This window comes from Pseudophryne corroboree, chromosome 3 (genome assembly GCF_028390025.1).
Source record: "Pseudophryne corroboree isolate aPseCor3 chromosome 3, aPseCor3.hap2, whole genome shotgun sequence".
Lineage (NCBI taxonomy): Eukaryota > Metazoa > Chordata > Amphibia > Anura > Myobatrachidae > Pseudophryne > Pseudophryne corroboree.
The window spans coordinates 45,143,181-45,154,105 of record NC_086446.1 but is presented as its reverse complement, the minus strand read 5'-3'; the positions used below and the strand labels follow the sequence as shown (position 1 = coordinate 45,154,105).

The following is a 10,925-nucleotide window of genomic DNA, read 5'->3' as shown; positions in this document are numbered from 1 at the left end:
GGGAATGCTCTGATAGAGGACAGGACCCCACTAGCCCTTTGGGGAGACAGAGGGAGAGTTTGCCAGCACACACCAAAACGCTATAATTATACAGGGACAACCTTATATAAGTGTTTTCCCTTATAGCATCTTAATATGTAATAATATCGCCACAAAAATGCCCCCCCTCTCTGTTTTAACCCTGTTTCTGTAGTGCAGTGCAGGGGAGAGCCTGGGAGCCTTCCTAGCAGCTGAGCTGTGTAGGAAAATGGCGCTGTGTGCTGAGGAGAATAGGCCCCGCCCCCTTTTCGGCGGGCTTCTTCTCCCGTTTTTTCTGACAACCTGGCAGGGGTTAAATACATCCATATAGCCCCAGAGGCTATATGTGATGTATATTTAGCCAGTATAGGTACTTTCATTGCTGCCCAGGGCGCCCCCCCCCCCAGCGCCCTGCACCCTCAGTGACCGTTGGTGTGAAGTGTGCTGAGAGCAATGGCGCACAGCTGCAGTGCTGTGCGCTACCTCATGAAGACTGGGAAGTCTTCAGCCGCCGATTTCTGGACCTCTTCTCTCTTCAGCATCTGCAAGGGGGTCGGCGGCACGGCTCCGGTGACCCATCCAGGCTGTACCTGTGATCGTCCCTCTGGAGCTAGTGTCCAGTAGCCTAAGAAGCCAATCCATCCTGCACGCAGGTGAGTTCACTTCTTCTCCCCTTAGTCCCGCGTTGCAGTGAGCCTGTTGCCAGCAGGACTCACTGAAAATAAAAAACCTAACAAAACTTTTACTCTAAGCAGCTCCTTAGGAGAGCCACCTAGATTGCACCCTTCTCGGCCGGGCACAAAAACCTAACTGAGGCTTGGAGGAGGGTCATAGGGGGAGGAGCCAGTGCACACCACCTGATCCTAAAGCTTTTACTTTTGTGCCCTGTCTCCTGCGGAGCCGCTATTCCCCCATGGTCCTTACGGAGTCCCCAGCATCCACTTAGGACGTCAGAGAAAGTCTGTTTAACGGGCCCTACACACTGGGCGATTTCAGCGATTTTAACGACCAACGGTATTATCTTTGGTCGATCTTTCCCCAACGATTTTTGCATACACACTGGACGATATCTATGGCCGATACGACAGTACAATACATCGTCCAAATTGAATTGCATATATAACGATGATTGACCAACGATGAACGACTTGCGGGGATTGGCTTCGTTCATCGTTGGTGCATACACACTGATCGATATGAATGACTTATTGTTCATTTTTTAACGATATCCTTCATATCTATCATGGTTATCACAAAGTGTGTAGGTCCCTTAAGATAGGCTTCACTTGAATACCAATGGTCCAAATGATTACAAGATATAGGGGCAGATGTATTAAGCCTGGAGAAGGCATAAGGAAGTGATAAACCAGTGATAAGCACAAGGTGATAACTCACCAGCCAATCAGCTCCTAACTGTTAATTTACATATTGGAGCTGATTGCCTCATAGACAGCCTGCAACAATAAACTATGATTCACTGAACAGCTTCCCCACACAAGTAATACCAATTACAAGCAAGTCATTACATCACAAACTTTAAAAACATAGAAGAGTTTGCATAAAGAAAGAAATGTATCGAGCAGATTGTCCATTTCAGAGTTCAAAAACACAGATGTTAATTACATTTTAACAGCATAAGAAATGAATGACATACTTTTGAGGCATCAATGCAGTACATATGTGGTGGCTTTGGTTTGTAGATGTTTCCTTTCAGTTTAACGCAGGTGTAACACTAATATTATTACTATAATAGCCCTTTTATGCCATCACTTCCATGGAAGAACTGACATAAATGTTATATAGTAAAGTTTGCCATGTGCAAGCGTCTCCTCAGCGTCTTTCTGTAGCCATGGTTACTGTCCCTGCTGCTCTACCGCCTATTATCCTACTGACATGCCCACCCCGCAGCTGTCCCCTCCCGCTCACCGCACATCAGCCAATCGCATCTCACAGCTTTTTTCCCGGCTCCTCCCACTCACTCTCACTATGGCTACAGCTACCGCCCCATCCCTTTTAGTGCTGTGACTGACGCACCGAGAAGCCAATCAGGCGGCTGATAATACTCCGGACGTCTTGTAGATAGTGGCAGCTGCATCACAAAGGTCATCACTAGAGTAATCAACTGTAGCTACTATCAGTGTCCTCATATGTGCTGCGGCCATTTTCCTGTAGTCTCTTATACGTGATAGGTTGTCAGAGCCTCAAGGAGTGACGTAGAAGAGGGGGCGGAGTTAGGGAGTCCTCAACCGCCATTTTGGAGATCTTCATTAAAACAGGTAACTTAACTCTATATGATATTATATTATATAGGGGAGAGGGGACTGTACAGTGATATATGAGGGGAATAACACAGCTCCTGGCACACACTGATATGTGGTATTATTATTATATAGGGGAGAGGGGACCGTACAGTGATATATGAGGGGGAATAACACAGCTCCCTGCACACACTGATATGTGGTATTATTATTTTCTCTTACGTCCTAGAGGATGCTGGGGTCCATATTAGTACCATGGGGTATAGACAGGTCCACCAGGAGCCATTGGCACTTTAAGAGTGCGGGCTGGCTCCTCCCTCTATGCCCCTCCTACCAGACTCAGTTTAGAGAATGTGCCCGGAGAAGCCCGTCACAGCTAGGTGAGCTCTACAGAGCTTCTCTAGTAAAAGTTTTTTTTAGAGTTTGTTATGTTACAGGGAGGCTGCTGGCAACAGGGGGAGAGCAGTGTGCGCCCTGCGGGGTCTTGAGCCACTGCCTCCGCTGAATGGACATTGAGCTCCAGAGGGGACAGATCGCGCCCCGCCACAGGGGAACGCTCACCCCGGCAGCCAGCCGCCACCCCCTCACAGAGCTGAAGTGTGGCGAGTTAGTCACTGTCCTCCCTTACAAGCAGGGGGTCAGGGTGAAGAGGGCGGCTTAAGGGTGGGAACACGGTATTAACTGCGCTCCTGGGCGGCTCAGCGGTACTGCGGTGCGGCGCTGTGATGGGCGCCCTGAGCCATCACAGAACCCTACACTGACCATTTCCAGCCTGTCGGGGTCCGCGAATCTCAGCCAGCACAAATTTCCTCAGGCCAGTATAATCTTCAAGAACGGGAAGACAGCACCATTGAAGGGGCGGAGCTTCTCATAGCGGACCCAGCAGCGTTCAGCGCCATTTGTCCTGCCTGCAATCACTGCCAGTGGATGTCCAGGTCCCTCCAGAGCAACTCCAGCTATCTGTACGGTACCAGGGGGTTGAAGAAGGGAGGTGAGCTGTATGTAGGCTGTGTCACCTATTAAGAGACACAGTCAGCACGGGTTTAGGGTCTCCCTATACTGTAATAACACTGTGTGTGGGTTGGCTCCGATCTCTGTGTCTCTCTGCCATTCTTGGGGGAAACTCTGTCTAGTAAATACCCTGTGTGTTTTTGGGGTGTTTGGTGTGTGTGACAACGTCTATGGACACTGTTTCATATGCTGCAGTGGATTTGTCTTCCCAGGAAGACTCTATACCATGTCATCAGGATTGCACTGTTGTAGCGCAGATCCCAGCTAGAGAGCCAGAATGGTTAGTCTCTCCAGGGAAGGACTATTTCTCAGACTTCTGATATGGTTGCTAGGACTGAGCATGCCACTCAGGTCCTACAATCCTCTATGGTTGTATGGTCTGATACTGCTTCCTCGGAGTCCCCTGCGGTACATTCTCAAAAACGTGCACTTGCAATGCTTATGCAGGATGACACGGACACCGACTCTGACACTGCAGACGGTGACGGGGATGTGTTGAGGGGGACGGCATCACTTGCTAAGGTGGTGCAGTTGATGATTGAAGCTGTAAGGGATTTTCTACATATTTCTGACACAGGTCCTGAGCAGGTGGAGGAGGCCTTTTTTAGAGATAATAAGAAGCCCCCCCCCCCCCTCACCTTCCCGGCATCCAAAGAATTAAACGCTATCTTTGATAAAGCCTGGGAAACTCTGGGAAATAAATTTTAGATCCCTAAGAGGGTCTTGGTTGCTTTTCCCTTCCCAGAGGAAGATAAAAAGAAATGGGAGTCCCCGCCGATAGTCAATGCATCTGTCTCCAGGCTGTCCAAACAGGTGGTGTTGCCAGTCCCGGGATCTACCGCATTGTAGGACCAGGCAGATCGCAAGGTGGATGCTACGCTAAAACCATTTACACGGCTTCCGGGGCTATATTACGGCCTACTATAGCTTGTGCTTGGATTGGTGTCGACTCCGCTGGATAGAGGTGACGTTGATTTATTTTTACGCCATATTCAGGATTCTGCAGGGTTCCTGGTAGATTCCATGAAGGACCTGGGTTCCTTGGCTGCGGGGATCTCCTCCATGTCCGTCTCGGCTCGCAGGGGTCTCTGGCTGCGCCAATAGTCTGCGGACGCGGAATCCAGGAAGAGCGTGGAGGGCCTACCCTATACAGGTCAGGTTCTCTTTGGGAAGTCGCTGGATGCGTGGATTGCCACGGCTACCGCGGGTAAGTCTCCTTTTCTCCCCTCAGCTGCACCGGCTACGAAGAAGCCTTTTACACCAGCCACGTCACAGTCCTTTTGTCCGGCGAGGCCTAGAAAGAACAAGCCTTCGAACACCTTCTTCAGAGGTGGTCGTGCCAAAGGAAAGAAACCTGCTCCCGCAGGTTCCCAAACCTAGAAGCCCGCTTTAGATACCCCTAAGTCCTCCGCATGATGGTGGGCAGCTAGGCCTGGAGGAGGGTCAGGTGGGTACAAGACTCCAAAAGTTCAGCCACGTCTGGGTGTCCTCTGGCCTGGACCCCTGGGTTCTGGAAATAGTGTCCAGGGGGTACAGACTGGAGTTTCAAGATCCCCCACCTCACGGTTTCTTCAAGTCAGGCTTGCCAGCTCTGCTGGCAGACAGAACAATTCTTCTGGAGGCCATTAGAAAATTGGTGGTGTCAGAGGTCATTGTTCCAGTTCCACCTCAGCAGTGGAACAAGGGTTATTATTCGAACCTTTTTGTGGTACCACAACCGGATGGTTCGGTACGGTCTATTTTAAACTTAAAGTCTTTGAACCCTTATCTCAGGGAGTTCAAATTCAAGATGGAATCTCTAAGAGCTATCGGAGGGGGATTTCCTGGTGTCTCTGGACATCAAGGACGCTTATCTCCACATTCCCATTTATTCGCCGCATCAGGCATATCTCAGTTTTGCACTGTTGGACGATCGCTATCATTTCCAGGCGCTGCTGTTTGATCTCTCCACAGCACCTAGGATCTTCACCAAGGTGATGGCGGAGATGATGGTTCTCCGCCACAAACAGGGTGTGAACATAATTCCATATCTGGACGATCTTCTGATCAAGGCGTCTTCCAGGGAGAGGTTGTTGCGATCCATCGCGCTCACGACACAGCTGCTCAGGAAGCACGGTTGGATCCTGAACCTTCCAAAGTCTCATCTGGAGCCGACAAGGAGGCTGTCTTTCCTGGGAATGATTCTCGCCACGGAAGTGCAGATGATATTTCCCCCGGTGGAGAAAGCATTGGTGATTCAAACAATGGTCCGGGATGTCTTAAAGCCTACCCGGTATCCGTTCATCAGTGCATCCGCCTTCTGGGGAAGATGGTTGCCGCTGGGGAAGATGGTTGCCGCCGGGGAAGATGGTTGCCGCCTACGAGGCTCTGCAGTACGGCATGTTTCATGCTCAACCTTTTCAGCTGGACCTCTTGGACCAGTGGTCAGGCTCTCACCTACACATGCACAAGAGGATACGCCTGTCTCCGAAAGCCAGGATCTCACTCCTCTGGTGGCTACAACTTCCGCACCTTCTGCAAGGCCGAAGGTTCGGAATTCAGGACTTAATCCTTTTAACCACAGATGCAAGTCTAAGAGGTTGGGGAGCAGTCGTTCTGGGGGGAAACCTTTCAAGGAAGGTGGTCAAATCAAGAATCCCTTCTCCCAATAAACATCCTGGAGCTAAGGGCTGTGTAAAACACCCTTCTGCTAGCAGCACATGTACAGGGTCAGGCTTTTCAGGTGCAGTTGGACAACGTGACCACTGTGGCCTACATAAACCGACAAGGCGGAACAAAGAGCAAGGCTGGAATGTCAGAGGTGTCAAGCATCCTCCACTGGGCGGAATGGCACGCTGTAGCTGTGTCAGTAATCTTCATTCAGGGGGTAGACAACTGGGAAGCAGACTTCCTCAGCAGACACGATCTACATCCAGGGTAGTGGGACCTCCATCCGGAGGTGTTCGAGGAGGTAACCGGTTGGTGGGGGGTTCCTCACGTAGACATGATGGCCTCCCGCCCCAACAAGAAGCTGGGCAGGTACTGTTCCCGGTCAAGAGACCCTCAGGCAGTGGCGGTGGACGCACTGGTAACACCGTGGGTGTTCCCGTCACTGTATGTGTTCCCTCCACTTCCTCTGATTCCAAAGGTTCTTCGGCTGGTAAGAAGAACAAAGGTTCTGGCAATCCTCATTGCTCCGGATTGGCCAAGGAGGGCTTGGTATGCGGATCTACTGGATCTACTTCTGGAAGATCCAAAGCCCTTACCTGTTCAGGAGGATCTGCTACTGCAGGGGCCGTTCGCCTATCAAGACTTACCACGGATATGTTTGACGGCATGACGGTTGAATGCCAGATCTTAGCTCGGAAAGGTATCCCGAGTGAAGTAATTCCTACCCTGATTCAGGCTAGGAAGGGGGTAACGTCAAAGCATTACCACCGTATTTGGAAGAAATATGTTTCGTGGTGTGAATTAAAATTTCCTACAGTGGAGTTTCAACTTTTCTCCTTTTCCTGCAAGCGGGAGTGGATGTGGGCCTGAGATTGGGATCTATCAATGTCCAAATCTCTGCTTTGTCCATCTTTTTTCAGAAACAGTTGGTTGTCCTCCCTGAGGTTCAGACCTTTTTGAAAGGGGTTCTGCACATCCAGCCTCCCTTTGTGGCACCAACGGCACCCTGGGATCTAGATGTGCTGTTGCAGTTCCTAGAGTCTGTTTGGTTTGAGCCTCTACTGGAGGCTGACATCAAGTTTCTCGCATGGAAGGCGGTCCCTTTGTTGGCCTTGGCTTCTGCCCGACGCGTGTCGGAATTGGGGGCTTTATCTTGTAAAAGTCCTTATCTGATCTTCCATGAAGACTCGTCCACAGTTCCTGCCTAAGGTTGTATCGGCTTTCCATATCAACCAACCTATTGTGGTGCCAGTGCCTACTGACTCAATTGCTTCAAAGGCCTTGGATGTTGTCAGGGCTTTGAAGATCTATATGAAGAGGACAGCTCGTCATAGAAAAACTGACTCTCTCTTTGTCCTCTACGATCCCAAGAAAATTGGGTTTCCTGCTTCTAAGCAGTCGATTTCGCGCTGGATAAGGTTCACTATCCAGCATGGGTATTCTACGGCAGAATTGCCGTGTCCGAAATCGGTTAAGACCCACTCTACTCGTAAAGTGGGTTCTTCCTGAGCGGCTGCCCTGGGTGTCTCAGCCTTACAGCTTTTCCGAGCTGCTACTTGGTCTGGTTCGAACACGTTTGCTAAGTTTTACCAGTTCGATACTTTGGCCTCTGATGACCTCAAGTTTGGTCAAGCAGTGTTGCAGGAGCCTGCACGCTCTCCCTCCTGTACTAACAGCTTTGGTACATCCCCATGGTACTAACATGGACCCCAGCATCCTCTAGGACAGGGGTGGGGAACTTCCGGCCCGCGAAGCCGTTTGGTCCGGCCCACCAGCTTGTGTCAGTGAGACAAGCTGCCGCTCAGTCGGGCGGCAGCGTGTCTCAGCTGTCAGAACAGGGAGACGGAGGAGAGCGCGGCTGTAGAATGGGAGCAGCGGCGTGTAGTACAAACCAGCCGCCGGTCCGTGAGCCAATCAGAGCTCGCGGACCGGCAGCCAATCAGGAGCCGCGGCTGCCAGTCCGCGAGCTCTGATTGGCTCTCGAACCGGCGGCTGATTTGAAGTACTACACGACGCCGCTTTCACCCGACAGCCGCGCTCTCCTCCGTCGCGTCCACGGTGAGCAGCACGGAGGGGAGGGCATTTGTTTACCTGGCACTGTGGGGGAATCTGTATACCTGGCACTATGGGGGCTGTATACCTGTCAATGTGAGGGGCATTTGTATACCTGGCACTGTGGGGGCATCTGTATACCTGGCACTGTGGGGACATCTGTATACCTGTCAATGTGAGGGGCATTTGTATACCTGGCACTGTGGGGGCATCTGTATACCTGGCACTGTGGGGGCATTTGTATATCTGTCACTGTGAGGGGCATCTGTATACCTGGCACTGTGGGGACATCTGTATACCTGGCACTGTGGGGGGCATTTGTATACCTGGCACTGTGGGGGCATCTGTATACCTGGCACTGTGGGGGCATTTGTATACCTGTCACTGTGAGGGGCATCTGTATACCTGGCACTGTGGGGACATCTGTATACCTGGCACTGTGGGGGGCATTTGTGTACCTGGCACTGTGGGGGCATTTGTATACCTGGCACTGTGGGGGCAATTGTGGATCTGGCACCGCACTATTGGGGGCATATGTGTATCACTTCCCATTTTAACTGGCCACACCCATTTTTTGGGGCGCGTGCACACACAGTAGCTCTAAGGGGCAGACCTACTGGGGGGCAGGGTAATTTTTTTACGTTTAAAATTTTTGTATGGCCCCCAAAGGATTTTATAAATATCCAAATGGCCCTCGGTAGAAAAAAGGTTCCCCACCCCTGCTCTAGGACGTAAGAGAAAATAGTATTTTAATTACCTACCGGTAAATACTTTTCTCGTAGTCCATAGAGGATGCTGGGCGCCCGCCCAGCGCTTCGTTTTCCTGCGTTGGTTTCATAGTTCAGTACTGTCTGGTTCCTAGGTAAGTTCTGCGTTATTTACTGTTTCAGCTGTTGTTGAGTTTTCCGGCATGTTGGCCAGATTTGTATGTTGTGTGAGCTGGTGTGAATCTCACCACTATCTGTGTAATTCCTTCTCTCGAAGTATGTCGTCTCCTCGGGCACAGTTTCTAGACTGAGTCTGGTAGGAGGGGCATAGAGGGAGGAGCCAGCCCACACTCTTAAGCTCTTAGTGTCAATGGCTCCTGGTGGACCCGTCTATACTAATTATTAATTGTTACTAATATGGACCCCAGCATCCTCTACGGACTACGAGAAAAGGATTTACTGGTAGGTAATTAAAATACTATTATATAGGGGAGAAGGGACCGTACAGTGATATATGAGGGGGAATAACACAGCTCCCGGCACACACTGATATGTGATATTATTATTATATAGGGGAGAGGGGACCGTACAGTGATATATGAGGGGGAATAACACAGCTCCCGGCACACACTGATATGTGATATTATTATTATATATGGGAGAGGGGACCGTACAGTGATAAATGATGGGGAATAACACAGCCCCCGGCACACACTGATATGTGGTATTATTATTATATAGGGGAGAGGGGACTGTACAGTGATATTGAGGGGGAATAACACAGCTCCCGGCACACACTGATATGTGGTATTATTATTATATAGGGGAGAGGGGACCGTACAGTGATATATGAGGGGGAATAACACAGCTCCCGGCACACAATGATATGTGGTATTATTATATAGGGGAGAGGGGACCGTACAGTGATATATGAGGGGAATAACACAGCACCCGGCACACACTGATATGTGGTATTATTATATAGGGGAGAGGGGACTGTACAGTGAAATATGAGGAGGATTTACACAGCTTCCGACACACACTGATATGTGGTAGTAGTATTATATAGGGGAGAGGGGACCGCTATATGAGGGGGAATAACACAGCACCCGGCACACACTGATATGTGATATTATTATTTCTGCAGCGGGGCACACTGTGTTCCACAGGGAATTCATCGGGGTGTAGAGATGGCTCTTGATGCAGAGGCACCAACAGGCTAAAGCTTTAGACTGTCCCAGGATGTGTTGCGGTGCCTCCTCTATATAACCTAACAGGGGGCGCTAGGCAGCCTTGAAAAAGCTTTTTAGAAGACTTCATATGTCAGTGTGACATACTGTGCTACGGTTTCATCACGTCAGCGGCGTTGCATACTCCTGTTGGCTCTGTTCCTGGGTACTTGCTGCGAAGGTGCTACGGTTCCTAGGTATACCAACGCAGACGCTCTCCTGGATCGCGTGGCTGCTACTAAGGGAGGAGGTAAGAGGGTCCCCCAGGTGGGACCCGCCATTAAATCGTGTTCCGGTCTTGGCCTAAGGAGACGGATCGCGGCGCTGGCATGGATACTGTGGCCGTGCAGGGACCCCTCTATACCCGCCAGGGCATGGAAGCACAGGTTGGATAAGTAAAATATCCATTTTAATAAGGCTCCATAGTACCCGGTGGTGAGGACCAGCATAGGGGATAAGGTGCTTGACCTGTAGCCCCTCCCCCAGCTCCGGGTGCCATCTACTGCTAGTGATCCCGCCCTGGAGCTGCCTCACACTCTCCAACACATAACAGACCTTTGGGGATTACCCCAAATAGACATGATGGCCTCTCGTCTCAACAAGACGCTTTGACGTTATTGTTCCAGGTCGAAGGACCCACAGGCAGTGGCAGTGGACAGCGTGGTGTCTCCGTGGGTGTTCCAGTCGGTGTACGTGTTTCCACTACTCCCACTCATCCCAAGAATCTTAAAGCTCATAAGGAGAACAAGGGTTCCAGCGATCCTCATTGCTCCAGACTGGCCGAGAAGGGCTTGGTATGCGGACCTTCTGGATCTACTACAAGAAGAGCAGAGGCCCCTTCCTCTTCGAGAGGACCTGTTGCAGCAGGGGCTGTTCGATTATCAGGACTTACAACAGCTACGTCTGACGGCATGGAGGTTGAACTCCTGATACTAGCTTGGAAGGGCATTCCGAACAAAGTTATTCCTATTCTGATACATTACCATCGTATTTGGAAAAAA

The 10,925-nt window shown here is 50.5% G+C and overlaps 1 protein-coding gene across 2 annotated transcripts in view; it reads left to right on the top strand.

Moving 5' to 3' along the window:
• The first annotated feature begins 1,903 nt into the window (after positions 1–1,903).
• Positions 1,904–10,925, top strand: part of LOC135054674 (gastrula zinc finger protein XlCGF17.1-like) — a 58,216-nt gene continuing 49,194 nt past the window's right edge. Inside the window, exon 1 of one of the 2 annotated variants that reach the window (XM_063957924.1) lies at positions 1,904–2,294. The gene's annotated coding sequence lies outside the window, so the exon portion shown is untranslated. The remainder of the gene's footprint in view (positions 2,295–10,925) is intronic. The other variant, XM_063957922.1, reaches the window with a different exon arrangement.